The following is a 14,714-nucleotide window of genomic DNA, read 5'->3' as shown; positions in this document are numbered from 1 at the left end:
AGGGTGAGGAACCAGGAAGGAAGTCTACAGCACAATCCCACGGCCGATGGGACGGCAATGAGGCCGTTTTGTTCTTGCTGAAGACCTCACGGAGGTCGTCGTATTCGCTTGGGATGAGTACTGGTTGGTCAGCATCGAGGCTTTCCACAGAGGTGGCTCTGCACTGAAGAACCAGACACGAGCCCGGTGCACTGCTCCCCCCAGGTGACAAGCTCCTCGATGCTCCATTTGAAGACGCGGCAGTTGTGTTGAACCAACCAGGGGAAGCCCAGGATCACAGGAGTATTGGGGGCTCTGATCAGGCAAGCCCCGACCTGCATATGCAGCAGCATGGTGCCGGAATGCACCACCCCGGTTCCCAAAGGCTGCCCATTCAGTGTGCTAATGTGCAACATCAAGTCACACTTGTGTCTAGGGATGCGATGTGCCTCCATGAAGCCCATGTCCATGAAGCAGCTGGCTGCTCCAGAATCCACCAGCATGCTTGCATGCACCTGATCGCCTTCCCAAGACAAGATTATGGGTATGGTGATTTGTGTGTCCGGGCGAAGGGGTCCAACCATACTGGCCGTAGCTATGGAACGGGCACCCTATGGTGACCTAACCGGCCAGTCAACGCGGAAGTGTCCTGATACTGCGCAGTACAGGCAGAGTCATTGCAGGCGGCGGTGCTGTCATTCCTTGGTCGTCAGCTGCCCTCGCCCGATCTGCAAAATTCTGGGGGGGTGCATCGGGATTGCGGGGTCCAGTCACGAGCCAGGTTGTCCATGGCAACAGTCATCTCAACGAATCGGTCGAAAGACCAGTCATCCCCCCGATACATGAGTTTGACTTAAATGTGTGGGCTTAGTCTGTGCCGGAAGCGGGTGAGGACGGAGGGTTCGCTCCAACCACTCTGCTCTGCGAGTGTCCTGAACTCTATGTCATACTTGGCCACTGAGAGGCTTCTCTAGCAAATCCACAGCAGCCGGTTGTTAGTGGAGCGGGATGAAAGCAAATGGTCAAAGACCACCTCGAAGCGCCGTTTAAGCTCCTCATACATGGCCTTTGACCGGTTCTTCCAACCCGCCGTAGCCCATTTCAGTGCGTGTCCCGTTAGCAGCGCCATGAGGTAGGTAATCGGGCTTTCCTTGGTGTTGTACACATGTGGTAAACTTGCAAAGACCAGCTTGCATTACATAATAAACCCTTGGCACTTGTTGGGGGAGCCGTCGTACCTCTCAGGGGTTGCCAGCTGTGGGTTTGCAGTGGGGAATGATTGGAGGGGCTGCGGCGGGTAGCTCCGCTGGGTATGTTTGCGAGGCGGAACCTTGTGTCGTGCCGGCCACAAAAGGGCATCAGACACAAGTGTGTGAGCTTTTGTTTGGTGCTGGCAGTGCAGGGGCAGGCACAGTCATGTCTTGACCTGCTACAGGTGCGGTCATCCGGCATGAGGGCGTGACATATTATTTTTATTGCAAATATGTGAGTCCAAGATAATATGGGATTATAGCAAAGCAGCGGTAATGGGGGAGTTTTAAGAATATAAAGTTCTGAACTTTAGAAATGTTGAAATGCTAGTGTGTATCATTAGCTGATAGTTATGTTTCTTCTGCTTTACACTAGTAATGTAAAGAACTTTATCATATTTAGGTTCACTTTATCTTTAAAAAGTTTTCACTATTTTTACTTTATTTTTCCAAATAAATTTTAAAGTGCAACCACTGTATAACCTTTAATGGACAGGACACACAGACCACAGTGGAAAATAAATGTGATCTATATTGGAGTATTATAATTTACAAAAATTTTATATTCTCCCATTTATGTACCAGGCAAAGTGTTAGATATGTCAGTTGTACAGTCAGCTGGACAATTTTTAATCCATTTTGCAAGACACACAACCTTAAGACTGCATGAATGTCACCACATTCACTCCTTAGGGTTGCAATACTCTACAGTACAAATATTGAAGGACTCACTGTTAGTATGTAGTAGTGTTTCTCAAGGTTTTCTGTAAGTGCTTTGTATTTGTATACCTTTTTTTTGTTTTTTGTCTGAAGTTTTTTCTTATGCAGAATAAAGCAGCACAGTGATAATGATGTGACAAAAAGTGCAGTTTTTTCAGGTGTTCTGGGTATTAAAGATTGGAAAGTTATTTATAAAGACTAAAAAATCTGTGCCTCAAAAGGATCATCAGTGACAATACTCTGCTCCTAACAGTATCCCGTGGGTTATATAGTAAAAAATGGATTCTGGATTAATGAACGAAAGATGGGTAAAGAGCCTGTGGACTTAATACAGGACCCACATTACCATGATCATGTGACATAACTAGGAGATATGAAAGAAAACTGCACCTTCAGAACTGAAAATGTTAAAGAGAGTGATTCAGCAATGTATTGGTTTAAGTTTATTACAGATAAAGAGGAAAGAAAATGGATTGGTGAGCCTGGAGTCAGACTGTCAGTGACAGGTAATTCTAATTTCAAAAGTCAGTATTATCATAACTAACAGATAAATGAAGAATAGAAACTTTATTTTGTTTCTCTTAAATGAAGATCTACAGGTGGAAAAGAGTCAACAATCTGGGACATCCTGAGTGACATTGACCTATACAAACACCTGCTCTCCAAATTTCCATAATGTCTATGTCTGGTAAAGAAATGGACAAATTGTGCCCAGTGAGTATGACAGTGTTTTAGAAACTGAAGAAGATGGATGGTACTCATGTGCTCTGAGAAGATTTCAGGATATTCAGTCTACACTAGTTAAGGTCTCCATGGAATGTAAGTCTGTGATTAGTCTTTGATTTATAATTATGAAGCAAAGTAGTAATAATAAAAAAGAATGAAGCAAAGCCTTTTGTGCACGAATGTACAATGAATGGACATATTTTTCCATAGATACAATTACGAGCACACCAGTAAACAGCACATTTTAAGATGTAGTAATTAAATTTACATAGCGTTAATTAAATTCTTGTATGCAGTATGGAAGAATCCCATAAATTTACAGCATCATGAATTATTTCATTCTACAATGTATCTTCTTTCTAAGTTCATAAAAAATCCTCATTACATGCGGATTATCTGTGATTTTTATTATTTATTTTAGATGCCCCAATGGACACCACTGTGTCAATTTGTCCCGCTGGAGAAATACTGGGTGACCGTTCAGTGACTCCGACCTGCAACAGCAAAGCCAGACCATCAGTGGACACATACACCTGGTTTAAGAATGGAGCTGAAATCTCACAGAGAGGATCTTAGCAGGATTATGACATCATTAATATCAGACCTGAGGACCACTTTCCTCCCACAGTCCAAAGACATGCTCTTCAGGTTCCCTACAGTGTGTGAGTGACACAGAGAGTGTGTTTGACTGATGTATGGATGAGTGACCCATTGTAAGTAGCATATCTAGCAGTGTAAGTCACCTTGGTGAATAAGGTCTGTATAGGCTGATAACACAACATAGAGTTCATTGGATGTCACTTTGGAGGAAAACGTCTGCTAAAAAAATAAATGTAAATGGTCAGAATACAGAAATGATACACATGGCACTTATTGCATGAACTGTATTAATGTTTTTTGTTCTGTAATATTATTATTATTATTTTTATTTTTTATAGAGCGCTCTTCTCACGTAGTGACACAGAGCGCTTTAACACAGGCATACAGCAAGAAAAATTGATACAAACAAAGAAAACAGTCAACTAATGGCTGCCATAATGAAGAACTTATTATAGAGCTACAAGTATATCTACTGGCCACCGGGTAAAGGAACAAAAACTCCCAACTGAAGGTTGAGGGAGAAAAAAAACCTCTGTGGGTCCATGGGCCAGTGGTTGCCCACTCCTCCTGGGCATTCTAGAAAGTAACAATTTGTAAGCCAGTGTTTAACAAGGAATTATAATGTTGGTAAATGGCATCTTGGATCCCCAGCTCGGCATGGAACATCTCGATCGTCATGGCAGCTCACAGTTTGAAAATGTATACATGGTGCTTTCCAAAGATATTTAGACCCCTCCACTCTTTCTACTCTGAGTTATGTTGTAAACTTATTTCAAAATGGATTGAACCAATATTCTTTTTTTTTCTCCAGGGGGGTGTAGGGGCACAGCGGGCTTGGCTTGTGCTTGGTCTCTGCTGGGTCTGGGGTTCACGTCCCAGCTAGTGTACATTGCAACAGGCTGGCGTCGTGTCTCCTTCCACCCTGCATTCCTGGTCTTTAATGACAAAGTGAAAATACACACACACACATTTTCAGAATTTTTTTGCAAATTTATTAAAAATAAAAAAAGCTAAAATTTCCCATGTACTTCAGCATTCAAACCCTTTATGCAATACTTTGTATGAGTACCTTGGCCGAGGCCTGCTGTGTGGTGGGTCTGGGGTTTGAGTCCTGTTTGGGGTGTTCTGTGGCAGACTGGCGTCCTGGCCAGGGTGTGTCCCCTCCCTCTCCAGCCTTGCACCTTGTGTTGCCGGGTTAGGCTCCGGTATGCAGCGATCCTGCTCAAGACAAGCGGTTGTAGACATTTTGTCTGTGTGTGTGAGTGTGTGTGTGTATGTGTGTGTGTCTTGCTGGATATGTTTCTGCCAGCTTTGCAGACCAGGATTTGGTCATTTCTCTCGATCTTCCTTGCAGATCCTCTCAAGCTTTGTCAGTTTATATGGGGAGCTTCAGTGAACTTCAGTCTTCAGGTCTCTCCACAGAACTTCTGTAGCGTTCAAGTCTGGGCTTTGGTCTGTCAGCACGGGATTCGTCTGTCACCACTGGCTGGCCTCCTCAGGTCTTATGTAGCGAGGTAGTGCTCAACGAGAAGATAGGACAGAGTTAGTAATTTGTTACTTAAGTAAATATAAAATGCATTTTTGTAAAGGTGATAAAATAAACAACCAAGGCAGGTCCAATTACATTATGAGGTGGAATGCCTTTTGAATTGGTAAACATTAATAACTTGAGAGGGGGGGGGGTGCAGTGGCGCAGTGAGTTGGACCACAGTCCTGCTCTCTGGTGGGTCTGGGGTTCGAGTCCTGCTTGGGGTGCCTTGCGATGGACTGGCGTCCCTTCCTGGGTGTGTCCCCTCCCCCTCTGGCCTTACGCCCTGTGTTACCGGGTAGGCTCTGGTTCCCCGTGACCCCATAGGGGACAAGCGGTTCTGAAAATGTGTGTGTGTGTGTGTGTAAAGATCCATCCATCCATCTTCCTCTGCTTATCTGGGACCGGGTCACGGGGGCAGTAGTCCAAGCAGAGCCCCCCAGACTTCCCTCTCCCCACACACCTCCTCCAGCTCCTCTGGGGAAACCCCAAGGTGTTCCCAGGCCAGCTGGGAGACATAGTCTCTCCAATGTGTCCTGGGTCTGCCCTGAGGCCTCCTCCTAGTGGGACATGCCTGGAACACCTCCCCAGGGAGGCATCCAGGAGGCATCCGGAACAGATGCCCGAGCCACCTCAACTGGCTCCTCTCGATGCGGAGGAGTAGCGGCTCTACTCCGAGCTCCTCCTGGGTGACTGAGCTCCTCACCCTATCCCTAAGGGTGTGCCCAGCCACTCTGCGGAGGAAACTCATTTCTGCCACTTGTATCCACGATCTCATTCTTTCGGTCATGATCCAGAGTTCATGACCATAGGTGAGGGTAGGAACGTAGATCGACCGGTAAATTGAGAGCTTCGCCTTACAACTCAGCTCCTTCTTCACCACAACAGACCGGTACAATGACCGCATTACTGCGGACGCCGCACCGATCCGTCTGTCAACCTGCCGCTCCATTTTTCCCTCACTCGTGAACAAGACCCCAAGATACTTAAACTCCTCCACTTGAGGGAGCAAGTCCTCCCTAACCCGGAGGGGGCAATCCACCTTTTTCCGACTGAGAACCATGGCCTCGGATTTGGAGGCACTGATTCTCATCCCCGCCGCTTCGCACTCGGCTACAAACCTCCCCAGTGCATGCTGCAAGTCTTGACTTGATGAAGCCAACAGGACCACATCGTCCGCAAAAAGCAGAGACGAGATCCTGTGGCCACCAAAACAGACACCCTCCGTTCCCTGGCTGCGCTTAGAAATTCTGTCCATGAAGATAATGAACAGAATCGGTGACAAAGGGCAGCCCTGGCGGAGTCCAACATGCACCGGGAACAGGTCTGACTTACTGCTGGCAATGCGAACCAAGCTCCTGCTCCGGTCATACAGGGAACGAACAGCCCGTAGCAGCGAGCCCTGAACCCCATAATCCCGAAGTACCTCCCACAGGATGCCACGAGGGACACAGTCGAATGCTTTCTCCAGGTCCACAAAACACATATGGACCGGTTGGGCAAACTCCCATGAACCCTCCAACACCCTAGTGAGGGTATAGAGCTGGTCCAGTGTTCCACGGCCAGGGCGAAAACTGCACTGCTCCTCCTGAATCCGAGGTTCGACTATCAGTCGGATTCTCCTCTCCAGTACTCCGGCATAGACTTTCCCAGGGAGGCTAAGGAGTGTGATCCCCCTATAGTTGGAATACAATCTCCGGTCCCCCTTCTTAAAAAGAGGGACCACCACCCCGGTCTGCCAGTCCAGAGGCACCGTTCCCGAGCTCCACGCAATGCTGCAGAGGCGTGTCAGCCAAGACAGCCCCACAACATCCAGAGACTTGAGAAACTCGGGGCGGATCTCATCCACCCCCGGAGCCTTGCCACCGAGGAGTTTTTTGACTACCTCAGCAACTTCAGCCAGGGTAATGGACGAGTCCCCCTCCGAGTCCCCAGCCTCAGCTTCCTCTACGGAAGGCGTGTCGGAGGGATTGAGGAGATCCTCAAAGTACTCCTTCCACCGCCCGAGGACATCCTCAGTTGAGGTCAGCAGCGCACCACTTCCACTGTAAACAGTGTTGGCGGAACACCGCTTCCCCCCTCTGAGTCGCCGGACGGTTTGCCAGAATCTCTTTGAGGCCGACCGAACGTCTTCCTCCATGGCCTCACCGAACTCCTCCCAGCCTGAGTTTTTGCCGCGGCGACTGCCAGAGCCGCATTCCGTTTGGCACGCCGGGACCCGTCAGCTGCTTCAGGAATCCCATGAGCCAGCCAGGCCCGATAGAACTCCTTCTTCAGCTTGACAGCATCCCTTACCTCCGGTGTCCACCACCGTGTTTGGGGATTGCCGCCGCGACAGGCGCCGGAGACTTTATGGCCGCAGCTCCGAACCGCCGCCCCGACAATGGAGGCGCGGAACATAGTCCATTCAGACTCAATGTCCCCCACCTCCCTCGGGACCTGGTTGAAGCTCTGTCGGAGGTGGGAGTTGAAGACCTCTCTGGCAGGGGCCTCCGCCAAACGTTCCCAACAGACCCTCACTATGCGTTTGGGCCTGCCAGGTCTGTCCAGCTTTTTCCCCCGCCATCGAATCCAACTCACCACCAGGTGGTGATCAGTTGACAGCTCAGCCCCTCTCTTCACCCGAGTGTCCAAGATATATGGCCGAAGGTCAGAAGAAACGACTACAAAGTCGATCATCGACCTCCAACCTAGGGTGTCCTGGTGCCAAGTACACTGATGGACACCCTTATGCATGAACATGGTGTTTGTTATGGACAAACCGTGACTAGCACAGAAATCCAAGAACAATTCACCACTTGGGTTCAGATCAGGGAGGCCGTTCCTCCCAATCACGCCCCTCCAGGTGTCACTGTCGCTGCCCACGTGGGCGTTAAAGTCCCCCAGTAGAACGAAAGAGTCCCCAGTGGGAGCGCTTTCCAGCACGCACCCCCAGGGACTCCAAAAAGGCCGGGTACTCTGCACTGCCGCTAGGCGCGTAAGCACAAACGACAGTGAGAGACTGTTCTCTGACCCGAAGGTGCAGGGAGACGACCCTCTCGTTCACCGGGGTAGACTCCAACACATGGCGGCCGAACCGGGGGGCTATTAATAAGCCCACACCCGCCCGCCGCCTCTCACCCTGGGCAACGCCAGAATAGTGGAGAGTCCACCCTTGGTCGAGAAGAGTGGTTCCAGAACCCAAGCTGTGAGTGGAAGTGAGCCCGCCTATATCTAAACGGTATCTCTCAACCTCCTGCACCAGCTCAGGCTCCTTCCCCGCCAGTGAAGTGACATTCCAAGTCCCAAAAACCAGAGTTGGCGCCCGAGGTTTGGGTCGGCCGGGCACTCGGTCCCGACCACCGCCCAAATCACAATGCACCGGCCCCTTACGGCCTCTCCAGCAGGTGGTGAGCCCACCGAAGAGTGGCTCCACGTCTTGGCTTCGGGCTGAGCCTGGCCAGGCCCCGTGGGCATAGACCTGGCCACCAGGCGCTCGCGTGCAAGCCCCTCCCCTAGGCCTGGTTCCAGGGTGGGACCCCGGTGACCCCATACTGGGCGGGGTGAACGAGAGCCTTGATTTTATAGTCATAAGGGGGTTTTGAACCGCGCTTTGTCTCGTCTGTCACCCAAGACCTGTTTGCCATGGGAGACCCTACCAGGGGCATATAGCCCCAGGCAACATAGCTCCTGAGGTCATTCAGGCACTCAAACCCCTCCACCACGGTAAGGTGGCGGTTCGCAGAGAGGTATATTTACTTAAGTAAATATAAAATGCATTTTTGTAAAGGTGATAAAATAAACAACCAAGGCAGGTCCAATTACATTATGAGGTGGAATGCCTTTTGAATTGGTCAACATTAATAACTTGAGAGGGGGGGTGCAGTGGCGCAGTGGGTTGGACTGGGTTCTGCTCTCCGGTGGGTCTGGGGTTCAAGTTCTACTTCGGGTGCCTTGCAACGGAGTGGCGTCCCCTCCCCCTCCACCCTGATGACCTGAGCTGCCGGGTTAGGCTCTGGCTAACTCTCCTATGATGCTTTGCAGCTGATGTGTTGTAAATGGTTCCATGGGAAACTGTCGTGGGGAAGTTGCTGATCATATGAAGTATGGGAACACAAATTTTACCACATTTCAACATGTCTAAGAACAACCTCCGTCCACATCAGTGGGATAGAAGTGGAAAGGGTTAAGAGTGACAAGTTCCTTGGTGTTCACATCTCTGAGGATCTCTCCTGGAGCCTCCACAGAGATATATAACTGTGAAAATTACAAATAAACGACTCTGACTCTGATATGGCCAAACCACAATTAGAGATATCAGATAAAAAAAGAACCTTCTAAGAAGCAGAACAACAAAGAGGTCAGCAACTTCCCCACGACAGTTTCCCATGGAACCATTTACAACACATCAGCTGCAAAGCATCATAGGAGAGTTTTACACACCACTGCTGCAATAAGGTTCATCTCAAGTTACTACACTCTCTCTGAACTGCTTGTCCCATACGGGGTTGCAGGGAGCCAGAGCCTAACCCGGCAGCTCAGGTCATCAGGGTGGAGGGGGAGGGGACACACCCAGGAAGGGACGCCACTCCGTTGCAAGGCACCCGAAGTAGAACTTGAACCCCAGACACACCGGAGAGCAGGACTGTGGTCCAACCCACTGCGCCACTGCACCCCCCCCCCTCTCAAGTTATTAATGTTTACCAATTCAAAAGGCATTCCACCTCATAATGTAATTGGACCTGCCTTGGTTGTTTATTTTATCACCTTTACAAAAATGCATTTTATATTTACTTAAGTAACAAATTACTAACTCTGTCCTATCTTCTCGTTGAGCACTACCTCGCTACATAAGACCTGAGGAGACCGGCCAGTGATGACAGACGAATCCCGTGCTGACAGATCAAAGCCCAGACTTGAACGCCACAGAAATTCTGTGGAGAGACCTGAAGACTGAAGTTCACTGAAGCTCCCCATATAAACTGACAAAGCTTGAGAGGATCTGCAAGGAAGATCGAGAGAAATAACCAAATCCTGGTCTGCAAAGCTGGCAGAAACATATCCAGCAAGACACACACACACACACACACACACATAGGGACACACAAAATGTCTACAACCGCTTGTCTTGAGCAGGATCGCTGCATACCGGAGCCTAACCCAGCAACACAAGGTGCAAGGCTGGAGAGGGAGGGGACACACCCTGGCCAGGATGTCAGTCTGCCACAGAGCACCCCAAACAGGACTCAAACCCCAGACCCACCACACAGCAGGCCTCAGCCAAGGTGCTCAAAGTATTGCATAAAGGGTCTGAATGCTGAAGTACATGGGAAATTTTAGCTTTTTTTATTTTTAATAAATTTGCAAAAAATTCTGAAAAATGTATTTTCACTTTGTCATTAAAAACCAGCAATGCAGGGCAGAAAGAGACATAACGCCAGCCTGTTGCAACGTACACTAACTGGGACGTGAACCCCAGACCCACCAGAAACGAGACACAGGCCAAGCCCGCTGTGCCCCTACGCCCCCCTGGAAAAAAAAAAGAAAGAATATTGGTTCAATCCATTTAGAAATAAGTCTACAACATAACTCAAGAGTAGAAAGAGTGGAGGGGTCTAAATATCTTTGGAAGGCACCGTGTATACGTTTTCAAACTGTGAGCTTTCAAATCAAGCCTTCCTGTAACAGCGCAGGGACCCAAAACCAGGATCGCTCAGCTGTGTTGCACTTCTGCCAGTTTGTGCATTGCCAATGAGGGGGTGGACAGTAGTAAATGCTAAGAGGGCTCAGCTACCACTTTAGATTGATTCCCTAGTCTGAACAGGCAACACCAGGAATATTGTAAAGTATTTCACTTCATTAATACAGCACAAGTTCACTTGAAACACAATCTCACTCTTATTTGCACACTCTCACGCAATTTACAGGTTGTGTGCAAATAAGACTGGGATCAGGAGAAAAAAAAACCTCAAACAGGAAGCGAGCGAATAATCGGCTGCAGAGAGACGCGGGAGACAGGCGCTCGTGCACAACCGGAAATCGTGGTGAAACACCGTGGAAAAAACGGTCGATTCTGTGGAGCCGGGGTCACAGGTACTTCTCCCAGACCTCCACCGATACCTTTCTCCGCCCCCGCACGACCGCCTCCGACCGCTCCGCTCGTCCTCGACGCCGTCCGCTGTCGTGGAGTGAAGCGCGTTGTTTGCGCGCTCCCGTGGGGCCCGTTCTTGCATCGGGATCGCGGATTCGCACCGGGGGCCGGTGTCTTTGCTCGAGTGGAGATCATGTTAGTAATTTGTTTTAAACCATAAGGAAGAATGAAGACACTGACAGATGCCATCTGTCTTCTGAGATGGGCTTCGGGAAACTGTGCAATGACTCAAGTGAACCTTATATTAAATTCAAAATTGACTGTAATCTGCGCTTTGAAATTAATACAAAACAGACATGATTTTAGATAAATACATTAGCAGTGAATGACACGAGGATCAAATGAAATGTTTATAAACTTTGTCTCGGCTCATTGAAACTGACGAAGTTTATTTTGTGCTGTAATAAGTGAGATAGAATCGTCGCTTTTTTCGGGAAATGACTCGTTACAGAACTGGTAAAAACAGGAAGGAAAAGTGATGAACATGATGATGAGCAGCTCTGGACCAAAGACTCACTGGTGGTGTATAAAGTGTGTGAGTCGATTTGGAAAACTGTCTCCTGTGTTTTATTGCCAGAAAGCCTTGATAAGGATTCCGCTTATGAGGTGAGTTTTACCAGTTTTGCTAAACTTGTGCTGTTAAGTGGTGTCACTCTTTCTCGGTCACCACCAGGTAATAAACAGGTAATAGAGAGGTAACAAACAGGTAAAAAAGACAGGGTCACCTGCATCATACTTATAAAAGTGGATGAAAGGATGAATTTGTTCTAAATTGTGGAGATTTTATAGTCCATATGAAAGGGGGTCTTTTCCTCTCATTATACACATAGAAACAGAGTCCAGTATTTTCAAACATAGTATTAATACACACTAGGGCAGGGGTGGGCAATTAATTTTCCCAAGGGGCCACATGAGAAACTGGGACTGTTGTGGAGGGCCAAACCAATAGGCTGAACTTAATTCTGATCAATACTAATTTTATCGCTTCATAAAACGCAGTAAATTGTATGGTTTTGAGCTGCTATGCGTAAGAATACATGTTACGATAAGGGTATGAAAATGTCGAATAGGTCAAATATAGCAGTAGAAAATAATAGAAAAGCCAATCATTACACCACTATTTCATTTTATTTTTAACATAACATACTTTTAACCTTTACAAAAACAATACCGAAAATGTGTATGTTTTGCAGTATGTTAAAGACCAGCAATTAATTAACTTTATACAAAAGCAATAAGTGCTTTTGATGTTTTTTCGTTCTTTTTTCTTGTTCAGCAAGAAAAATCCAGTCTGTCTTGGGTTTGAACAAGTGCACTGAAGTCTGGTTGAATGTCTGAGGTGGATATGCGAAGGACAGCTGACAGGTGATCATGAGTGAGAGAGGATCTGTATGTGGATTTGTTGAACTTCATCACTGAGAATGTTTGTTCACATATGTAGGTAGATCCAAAGAGAACAAACATCTTCTGAGCATGCCTCCTCATGTGTGGAAAGTTCTCTTTGAGAGAAGAGTAAAAATCGAGCAGTGATACTGACTAAAAGCGCTCTGCCAGTAGTGTATCAGACTGCAGGTCAATGAGTTTGAGCTGAACATCACTGGGTGTATTATCCACACTGCAGGGATAAGAAAAGTGCAACAAACTATCTCTGATTAGAAAAGTGCAACAAACTATCTCTGATTCAGTGCTCATGCCCTGATGAATTTAACTATTTTAGTTACATCAATAACATGGTTAATTTTTACACTGACTTACAACACCTCCTGATATAATACAATGTAAAAATACCAGTTTCTGGGTTAATTTCAGTCACTTTATCCTCCTGCATCCGCTTCAAAAGTCCGACGTTTTCCCTGTCAGATTTGGACAACCATCCGTTGTAACACCTGCCAGTTTGTCCCATTTCAGTCCCAGCTTGTCCAGCTATGCATTTACCTTTGTGAACGAATCACTTCCTGCTTGTCATCGTCCCTTTCATTGACTGCATTTCTGCCAGCTCCTCCGTAACTTTAAACTTTCCTTCGTTATTCCACGTACAAAGACGAGTAACTGGGCTGTGTTGCGGACATCACAGCTCTCATCAAAGCCGAGGAGAAAAAGTCAAAATTGTCTGCTTTATTTTGCAGCTGAAGCTCCAAATTTTCCGTGACCGATGTCCTCGACCCTTCTCGTTATGGCATGCATACACATACGTAAATTGAAAAAAAAAATAGCCGTCACTTTCCAAATAAAAGCAATGCGGTTGTATTCTGTGCATGGCGTACACTTATTTACATTTGATTTCTAATTTCCGATTGATCTCTCGTGGGCCGGACAGGGACAGCCAAAGGGCCGGATGTGGCCCGGGGGCCTTAAAATTCCCAGGTCTGCACTACGGTAATCTATTCTGCCAGTATTAACCAGGGATAAGTTATACTTTGTTTGACACAAAAATGGTTATGAAAGGAAGATGAGTTTTATTGTAGCTTCATAGAACTGCACAGTAATATCTATAGTAACTAGTCGTAGCTGCTGGGATAATGTTCCACCACGTCGCAATCAGTATGCCATGATGTCGTCCGGGAGCAGGAGGCGGACCCAATTGCGGAGCACACCGGAGTCGGCGGGGTGAGACAGAAACCGTGGTCAGGGACAGGCGTGGGTCTTCTACGGCAAACGTCGTTTAATGGACAATCCAAAATCGTAGTCTAAGAAGTCAAGCGAGGGGTCAAAACACAGATCAAAAACCACAGGAAGGAAGGGGTCACGGGAGAGGGAGTCGGGTTATGGACAGGGGACGAGGAGGAGAGTAAGGAGCAGGTTGGTGCAAGCACGGACGCTGGTCGGGTCGGCGAATCAAGGTTCCGCATTCGTCTCGGTTAGACTTTTTCCTTTTATCTTGCTTGGTCCAGGTGCATCCTATCATCGCGATGGCATGGGCGTGGCATGACCCCCCCTCCCAGGAGCGGCTCTAGACGCTCCCCTGGGACCCGGGGGGCGACCATGGGGCCGGGGAGCGGGCCGCCCAGGATGATCCCTGTGGAAATCAGAGATAAGATTAGGGTCCAACACATCACGGGCGGCCACCCAACTGCGCTCCTCCGGCCCATAGCCCTCCCAGTCCACAAGGTACTGAAGGGTCCCCCCGCGGCGACGGGAGTCGAGGAGTGTCTTCACGATGTATGCTGGCCCCCTCCCGTCGGGCAAGGCGATGGGCGGAGGAGGTGCAGGCTGCGGCTGATGTAGGGCAGTGGCCATGGGTTTCAGGAAGGATACATGGAAAGAGGGGTGTATACGCAAGTGCCGGGGTAGTTGTAGCTGATAGGTGACCGGAGTAACACGTTTTATCACTTTGAAGGGTCCCAGGTATCTAGGGCTAAGTTTCTTGGACATGTACGGCCCTTGTAAGCCGCGGGTGGATAACCAGACCCTCTGACCAGGGAGGATGGAGAGCGGTCGTTGTCGTCTGTCCTCCTGACGTTTCAACTGCAACCGGCGACGGAGAAGATGTTTGCGCACGGTTTTCCATACCTTCTGGCTGTTCTTGTGCCAGGCCTCCACCGCAGGTACGTCACTAGGTTCCGGATGCCATGGGAATAAGGGTGGTTGGTATCCTAAAATACACTGAAAGGGAGAGTGTCCAGTCGACGAATGAGTGAGGGTGTTATGTGCGTATTCTGCCCAGGGCAAGTACCTCACCCACAGCTGGGGATTGTCAAAACAGTAACTACGGAGGAATCGACCAATGTCTTGTTGTAGACGCTCCACTTGCCCGTTGGCCTGGGGATGGTAACCAGAAGTC

At 48.3% G+C, this 14,714-nt stretch overlaps 1 protein-coding gene across 1 annotated transcript in view; it reads left to right on the top strand.

Moving 5' to 3' along the window:
- Positions 1–2,748: 2,748 nt before the first annotated feature.
- Positions 2,749–14,714, top strand: part of LOC108919173 (free fatty acid receptor 3-like) — a 38,930-nt gene continuing 26,964 nt past the window's right edge. The window contains exon 1 of the mRNA XM_029259919.1: positions 2,749–2,768. The gene's annotated coding sequence lies outside the window, so the exon portion shown is untranslated. The remainder of the gene's footprint in view (positions 2,769–14,714) is intronic.

This window comes from Scleropages formosus, chromosome 18, assembly GCF_900964775.1.
Source record: "Scleropages formosus chromosome 18, fSclFor1.1, whole genome shotgun sequence".
NCBI lineage: Eukaryota > Metazoa > Chordata > Actinopteri > Osteoglossiformes > Osteoglossidae > Scleropages > Scleropages formosus.
This window is presented reverse-complemented; position numbering and strand designations above follow the sequence as displayed.